The 7,990-nt window shown below is 40.3% G+C and overlaps 1 pseudogene; it reads left to right on the top strand.

Moving 5' to 3' along the window:
- Positions 1 to 655: 655 nt before the first annotated feature.
- Positions 656 to 1,180, top strand: LOC707027 (COX assembly mitochondrial protein homolog; annotated as a pseudogene).
- Positions 1,181 to 7,990: the final 6,810 nt, after the last annotated feature.

Here is a 7,990-nt window from a genome sequence, read left to right as displayed (position 1 = left end):
CCTCATTGCTACCACAGCAGTCTGAGATCTAACCGCAAGGCAGCAGCGAGGCTGGGGGAGGAGCGCCGGCCATTGCTGAGGCTTAAGTAGGTAAACAAAGCCTCCGGGAAGCTCAAACTGGGTGGAGCCCACCGCAGCTCAAGGAGGCTTGCCTGTCTCTGTAGATGCCACCTCTGGGGACAGGGCACCGTTAACAAAAAGCAGCAGAAACCTCTGCAGATGTTAATGACCCTGTCTGACAGCTTTGAAGAGAGCAGCGGATCTCCCAGCACAGAGGTTGAGGTCTGAGAACGGACAGACTGCCTGCTCAAGCGGGTCCCTGACCCGAGTAGACTAACTGGGAGACATCCCCCACTAGGTGCAGACCAACACCTCACACCTCACATGGCGGGGTATACCCCTGAGAGGAAGCTTCCAGAGCAAGAATCAGACAGCAGCACTCACTGTTCAGCAATATTCTATCTTCTGCAGCCTCTGCTGATGATACCCAGGCAAACAGGGTCTGGAGTGGACCTCAAGCAATCTCCAACAGACCTACAGCTGAGGGTCCTGACTGTTAGAAGGAAAACTAACAGGCTTTTGCAAAGGGCCCACCTTTCTGTTGTGGGAAGCTCCCGGAGGTCGCACGTGCGTCCGAGCCCAAGCCCCTCCCTCCACTCCCCTCCCCGCTTGCCCCGGAGCCGCCAAGCGGCTGGCTGCTTCTCGGCCCGCTGAGATGGCGCTCGACCGCGCAGACCAGCATCTCAGACATGTCGAAAAAGACATTTTGATCCCTAAAATAATGAGAGAAAAGGCCAAAGAGAGGTATTCTGAACAAGTTCAAGATTTTACCAAATGTTGCAAGAACTCTGGAGTTCTTATAGTAGTAAAATGCCGGAAAGAAAACTCTGCATTGAAAGAATGTCTAACTGCTTACTATAATGATCCAGCCTTTCATGAAGAATGCAAAATGGAATACCTGAAGGAAAGGGAAGAATTCAGAAAAACTGGAATTCCTGCAAAGAAAAGGCTACAGAAGCTTCCAACAAGCATGTAGGCAGATACTCAAATGACATTCAGGAACTCTAATATTCATGGAAGTCATTTTATAGTATAAATCACCTTAAATAATGAACTCAAGCATGTATGTTTGCTTTAATTATGGAAATACTGAAATAAATATTTTATTTCAAAAAAAAAAGAAGGAAAACTAACAAACAGAAAGGACACCCATACCAAAACCCCATCAGTACGTCACCAGCATCAAAATCCAAAGGCTGATAAAACCACAAAGATGGGGAAAAAGCAGGGCAGAAAAGCTGGAAATTCAAAAAATCAGAGCACATCTCCCCCTCCAAAGGAACGCAGCTCATCACCAGCAACGGATCAAGGCTGGATGGTGAATGACTTTGACGAGTTGAGAGAAGAAGGCTTCCGTCGATCAAACTTCTCAGAGCTAAAGGAGGAACTACATACCCAGCACAAAGAAACTAAAAATCTTGAAAGAGTAAGCCCCCAAAGGACTACTTCAGTCTGGCACTTATTCCGAAAATTTGCTACATCTTGAAAATGTGTCCATTTATTCTAACCTGTTCAATGTATCACCAAATTTTGCAGCAGTAAGAAATTTAAAGATCATGTAGCTGTATAGAACAGACTAATTGTGTGTGTGTGTGTGTGTGTGTGTGTGTGTATCATTTTCAATGAGGAGTGTGATGGTTAATTTTATATATCAATTTAACTGCCTATAAAGTGCCCAGATTAAACATTATTTCAAGGTGTGTCTGTGAGGGTATTTCCAGATGAGGTTATCACTTGACTGGTGGACTCACTAAAATAGATCCCTTCCCCAGTGAGACTGGGCATCATCCAGTCCATCAGGGGCCTGAATAGAACAAACGTGGAAGAAGGAGGGGTTTGCTCTGTTGTGCTCCCTACCTGCCTGCTTGAGCTGGAACATCTCATCTCATTGTCTCCAGTCCTTAGATTAGGATTTACACCATTAGCTCCTATGGTTCTCACCTTTTGGACTCAATTACACAACTACCTTTCCTGGGTCTTCAGCCCTCAAACAGTAGATTGTAGGACTTCTCAGCCTTCATAATTATGTGAGCCAATTCCATATATATATTTCCTAATGGTTCCACCCTAATGCAAGGAGATAGGGAAAATCACATAAATCTCTGGGCTCACTCTTCCTGTCATGGCTTGCTGCGTCTTGTAAGACATAATTACTTTGTCTTCTCCTTTCAATCTACCCCCCGACCAGAACCTCTGAATACAGGAAACACTCAAGTAAATGTCGATTCCATAAAACAGACCATCTGCTAACTAGCACAGTGGGGTTAACCCCAGGAAGGACCAGATAGATCTGGGCTCAAAACTGGATTTATCTTCTATGTAAAACTGGATGATTATATTTATTCCAAAAGAGTTTTCAAGTTTAGTGATATGGAAATGCCTGGCACATCATTGGTCCTCCATAAATGGGAGGGATCATTAGGCACTCATCCATCCATCCACCCAACAAACATTTCCAAATTAACCGTAAATTCAGAGCAGTATAGTGTCAGTGATAGACACTGGTCTTTCATTTTAGAGAACTTAGTTTTGCCATCCAAAATAGAAGTTAGGGGAAATTTTACCAGATAAGAAGGCAAAATAGATTTTCCATCAAAGGGTTCCAGTGGCCACAAATCTCTACAATAAGTGTGATTTATTTATTTATTTTGAGGCAAGGTATCACTCCACCTACTGGGCTCAAGCGATCTTCCCACCTCGGCCCCTAAGTAGCTGGGGCTACAGGCACGAGCCACCACGCTCAGCTAATTTTTGTATTTTTAGTAGAGACAGGGTTTGCCATATTGGCCAGGCTGCTCTCGAACTCCTCACCTCAAGCAATTCACTTGCCTTGGCTTCCCAAAGTGCTAGGATTACAGGCGTGAGCCACCACACCCAGCCAGTGTGATTTATTTTAGTAAGAAACCAGATCACACCTCAGGCCCTGTGTGTATATGCCATTCCTTCACACAGCCCAACTGGAGCAGAAGAGAGCTGCCCTTTCAGTGAGGGACTCAAGGATGTATTCTTCACTTTCCATCCTGCTGGTACCCCTGCTGTAGCAGTTGACAAGCAGAAGCATTCAGGGAAGGACTCCGTCTCCTGCTCTACTGTGCAGGGGATGATGCTATGTTCGTATCAACAGGCCATATGGGTGTAGGATGCAGCTGCTTGCACCATTGATTCGAGGGCTGTCTAAAAGAGTCAAGGAGAAGGAATCCCACCTATGACGTTCAGAGCAAGGAGGAAGATCAACTTGTTAATTTATGGTTTAGAGACTCATTTTTAGTATGAATTACAGAGTTTAGGGTGAAATGGTGAAGATGGACATATTACCTGTGCTCCCTTTAGAAAGGGAGCTGAGAAATTCTGGAAAAACCTTAGAAGATGGGTTATTCAAAAATGTATTTTCTATGTGTGTTTTATAAACAAAAAGCTTGCCTACTTTTGTACATTTTGCTGTTATTACAATCAGCTTTTATTTCCCTAATATAAAATAACAGAATAGTGTCAGGTTACAGGAGAGTATTTGGGTACTGGGATTCTTCCATTCATCCCTTTTTCCATTTGAGGAAGAGTCTACATATAAAAACAATGGCCAAGGGGAATAAGGTACCACATTATTAATAAAATCTGGATAAACAGACAACACAACTCTTCCGCGCCAGAGAAGAAGGTTTCTCTGAGAAGTTGAGTTGCAGCCTGACTTAGGCTGGAAATCAAACGGGAGCCTACTCCCCCATCCCAGTAGAGTCACAGGGCGTACAGCACAGGCTTCACTTCAGAGCTTTTGGATTAAAACTGATCAGCTCACTGATGAGCCAAGCTCTTATGCAAGTCATTTGACATCTTTATCCTCCATTTCCTCTTTTATCATATCATTTACACTACCTACATAAGACCCAAAATGGCCTCTCGACCCTGAGGTTTCATTATTTGTTGCTCGGGAGAGCAGGAATCATGCCTGTCTTATTCCCAGCAGAAGGCACAGCATCTATTCACATAGAATCTGAATTTTACATCCTCTAGCTCTGGCATAATAACCTCTATAATCTTGGTGTGCTGCAATTTAATACTAAGGAAAACCATCTTGCCATGTAACACATTCCCATTCTGAGTTGAAATGAAGAAAGTATTCACCATCCAACACTAAATACCTCCAAAACTCCTTTCATCTCTTTTTCTTCCTCCCTCCCCATCACAGAAACCTGCAAACCGGTCCCACCACTGAGCCTTTAGCAGACTGTAGACCATCCACTACTTCTCCCCAGAGTTGACACCTCCTTATTGGCAAGTCAGGTTCCTTTTGGCCTAAACATGCTTAATGTGACAAACATGTTTGCAACCCATCTTCTGTTTATGTGCCTATGTTGTGCTGTTTCATGTCTACGTCTGTTCTCTACTTTCACTGATGGGATGTATTGATAGCTGTTCTCTACTTTCACTGATGGGATGTATTGATAGCTGTTCTCTACTTTCACTGATGGGATGTATTGATAGCTGTTCTCCCAATCTTGTGAGCAGCAAAACACTGAACAGTAAAAACCTGGTGAGCCAGAGACAACGAGGTGACTGGAATGAATCCTCCTGGGAACTCCATTAGTGGAAGATGACTCAAAGCACTTGACTGTAATGATAAGAGAAGGAGACACACAGCTGGTGGTGCAGCAACAACCCCCGGGTCCACTGGTCTTCCGAGTCAGCCCGTATTAAAACTGCTCCTAGGTGCACAGGGGGAAGAAGATCCTGCTCGGCTTCTATCTGAATTCAGATTTGTCTTTGTAGTTGGAACTAAGACCTAAGAGAAGTGACAGAGGTCTGGCACACTCCCACACATGGACTTAGTCATTGTCACGGCAGAACTGTAACAGATGCCGTCACTCATACAGAACAAAGCGATAAAGGGACACATACCAAATGTTAACAGCCATTATCTCTGGGATTACCTGGAAATCTTACTTCCTTCTGGCTGCTTTCAGTTTCCAAAAATGTCTACAATGGATACAAATTCCTTCTATAATCCACCCCCTAACAGAACATTACTGTATTTAAAAAGGTAAACTGGCTGGTTAAAATAAATTCCTAGTGTATACACCCAAAACTGTGCTATCAAAAGGGTTGTTTGGAGGGGTTGTGCAGTGAAGTAACTGAAAGCACTCTGGAGCCAGGTTACCTGGGTTCATATCTCAGCTCTGACACTTAGAAGCTGTTGTGACCTTGGAGAAATTTCTTAACCTTTCCGTGCTTCCATTTCTTTATAATACGAGAATAATAATACCTTCCTTAAAGGGCTGTTGTGAAGATTAAATGAGTTGACATATAAGAAGCCCTCAGAACAGTGTCTGGCAAGTAGCAATTACTTACTACTTATTACAAAATACTATTACTTATTGCTACAGTGCTGCCCTTCCTCAAGATATTTTTGGACCACCTTTTGGGAACCTAGTCATTAGTCTTAAATGCATTCTCTTGAATCACCTCAATAAGAACAAAACTTCTCCTTCGAAAATGTGCTAATTCTTAGGAGCAGTCAAGCAGTTTGGGGTCCAAAATAAGGTGTATTTAGGAAACCAACAGGTTGTTCTATTGTTGGTCATCTGCTGTCTATGGAGAATTCCATCAAACATAGCTGCAAACACACACACCACATAGTTCAGCACCATCTGGGGCTTGATCAATCCCTGGGTAACTAATAAGTTCTGCGTCTGCTAGAGAGAGGTTGAAAAACGTTTGAATTATGAAACCTCTTTGATAGATCCTGAAAGCTTTACAGATCAGCATGTAACCAAAGGGCAAATTTCATAAAAGGCTGATTTACATTTAAATCCTCGTCTTTTTTCTTCCTCAAAGTTTGCTGATGCTGAGTTTTAAGTATGAAATGTCATTGTTTTCATACAAATATTCCCAAACATTACCAATTGTCATTTTGGCATTAAACAGGGTTGCAACATTACAGTTGTAACATTAGCATTTTAAAAAGCATAACATCATTGTTCTGTAAATTGTTGCGGGCTCAAATTACCCTACACATGATCTCTTAAAATTAATGGGCCACAAGCATCAAAGCCAGTTCGGGCTGGATGGAAAGAATGGGAGCCACCTCCTTTTGCTGGGATTTTTGATGGTCTCATGCTAGCCCAATTATCACCCTAATAGAACATGTGATGATGTACCTCGCTGCATATGTAAATAAAGGTGAATAAAATATTCACTGAACGTTCCTAACCAAAGATGCAGAGAATTTTGATAAAATGTAACTGGGTTGCTGAAAAGCAAAAGAATCCTCCATGTTCCTAATTATTGAACTCTTTGCAAAAACGTTTTCCAATAAAAAAGGCTTCATTGATCTACCATCCATAGGTAATACTGTGTTCCACATAAATGGTTGTGCAAAGAAATCTAAGTATACTTCTTTATGTCTCCAAACATTGTTTTTAATCTTTCTAGTGGGAATCCTTTAAATATCACTATTACAGATCACTTAATGTTATACTGACAGGGCTAAACAGCATGACAACTAAGAGCAGGAGTTTAAGGATGCGATAAATCTAGATTATTTTGACACTTCCACTTTAATACATGTGAGACCTTGGAGAAGTTACTCTTCTTTTAAAACAACATCTTGTTTCTTTTAAAGGAAAGATTAATACCTAAATTAGAGAAGCACTTTAAGAATTAACATATTAAATATATTAATATATATTTATATATAAATATATTAATATATAATGTATAAATATATGTATTAATGATAAGAGAAGGAGACACACAGCTGGTGGTGCAGCAACAACCCCCGGTTCCTGGTCTTCCGAGTAAGCCTGTATTAAAACTGCTCCTAGGGACAAAGGGGAACTGCTCGGCTTCTATCTGAATTCAGATTTGTCTTTGTAGTTGGAACTAAGACCTAAGAGAAGTGACAGAGGTCTGGCACACTCCTACACAGGGACTTAGTCATTGTCACAGCAGAACTGTAACAGATGCTGTCACTTATACAGAACAAAGTGATAAAGGGATATATATGCATATTATATTATATTATATATAAATTATATATTATATATAATATATATATAATTTATATATTTATGTATTACATATAATATATAAATATATACTATATTATATATAATATACAAATATATTATATTATATATAATATGTAAATATATGTATATATACACCTATTTTAATTCTGAAAGTGCTTCTGTGATTTAGGTATTAATCTTTCCTTTAAAAGAAAAAAGATGTTGCTTTTACATATATAACAAGATATATAAACTTTCCTATAAAAGAAAAAAGATGTTGTTTTATATATATACATATATTATATATTAATATATTTATATATTATATAAATATATAAATATATTTAATATTTTAATTCTAAAAGTGCTTCTGTGATTTAGGTATTAATCTTTCCTTTAAAAGAAAAAAGATGTTGTTTCTGTATATAACAAGATATATAAACTTTCCTATAAAAGATATTGTTTTATATATATATACACACGCACATATATATATATAGAGAGAGAGAGAGAGTTTAGCATAGTCACTAGCAAAGAATAGGGGTTCAATGGAAGGGAATAATTATTCTAATTGGATGGGCTACTTACTGTGTAGGACTCTGGTTTTATGCTAAATATTCCCAAGAAGTATATTTGCTGGAGTTCCTTTATCTCTCACATAGGTTTTCCAGCAGTCTAACTCCAACTCGTGGCTTCTCTTCTATTGTACTCGGAGTAGCCGCCTTTAGCAGCCTCAACCCATGTTCAATTTGCTGTGGGCTGGGGAGCCCAATAATCACAGCTGACGGATGTAGTCAGAATGTGGCTCTTAGCCAGGAAGATTCGATTCAAACTCAGTCCAAATGCATTCATTTTGCTATAGAATGTTTTCATGAGTGGGGGAGCTTACTCAACAACGGGACACGTAGAGATGAGTCAGAGTGACC

Source organism: Macaca mulatta, chromosome 14 (assembly GCF_049350105.2).
Source record: "Macaca mulatta isolate MMU2019108-1 chromosome 14, T2T-MMU8v2.0, whole genome shotgun sequence".
Classification (NCBI taxonomy): Eukaryota; Metazoa; Chordata; class Mammalia; order Primates; family Cercopithecidae; genus Macaca; species Macaca mulatta.
The sequence above is the reverse complement of the archived record's forward strand: the minus strand, read 5'-3'. Positions and strand labels throughout refer to the sequence as shown.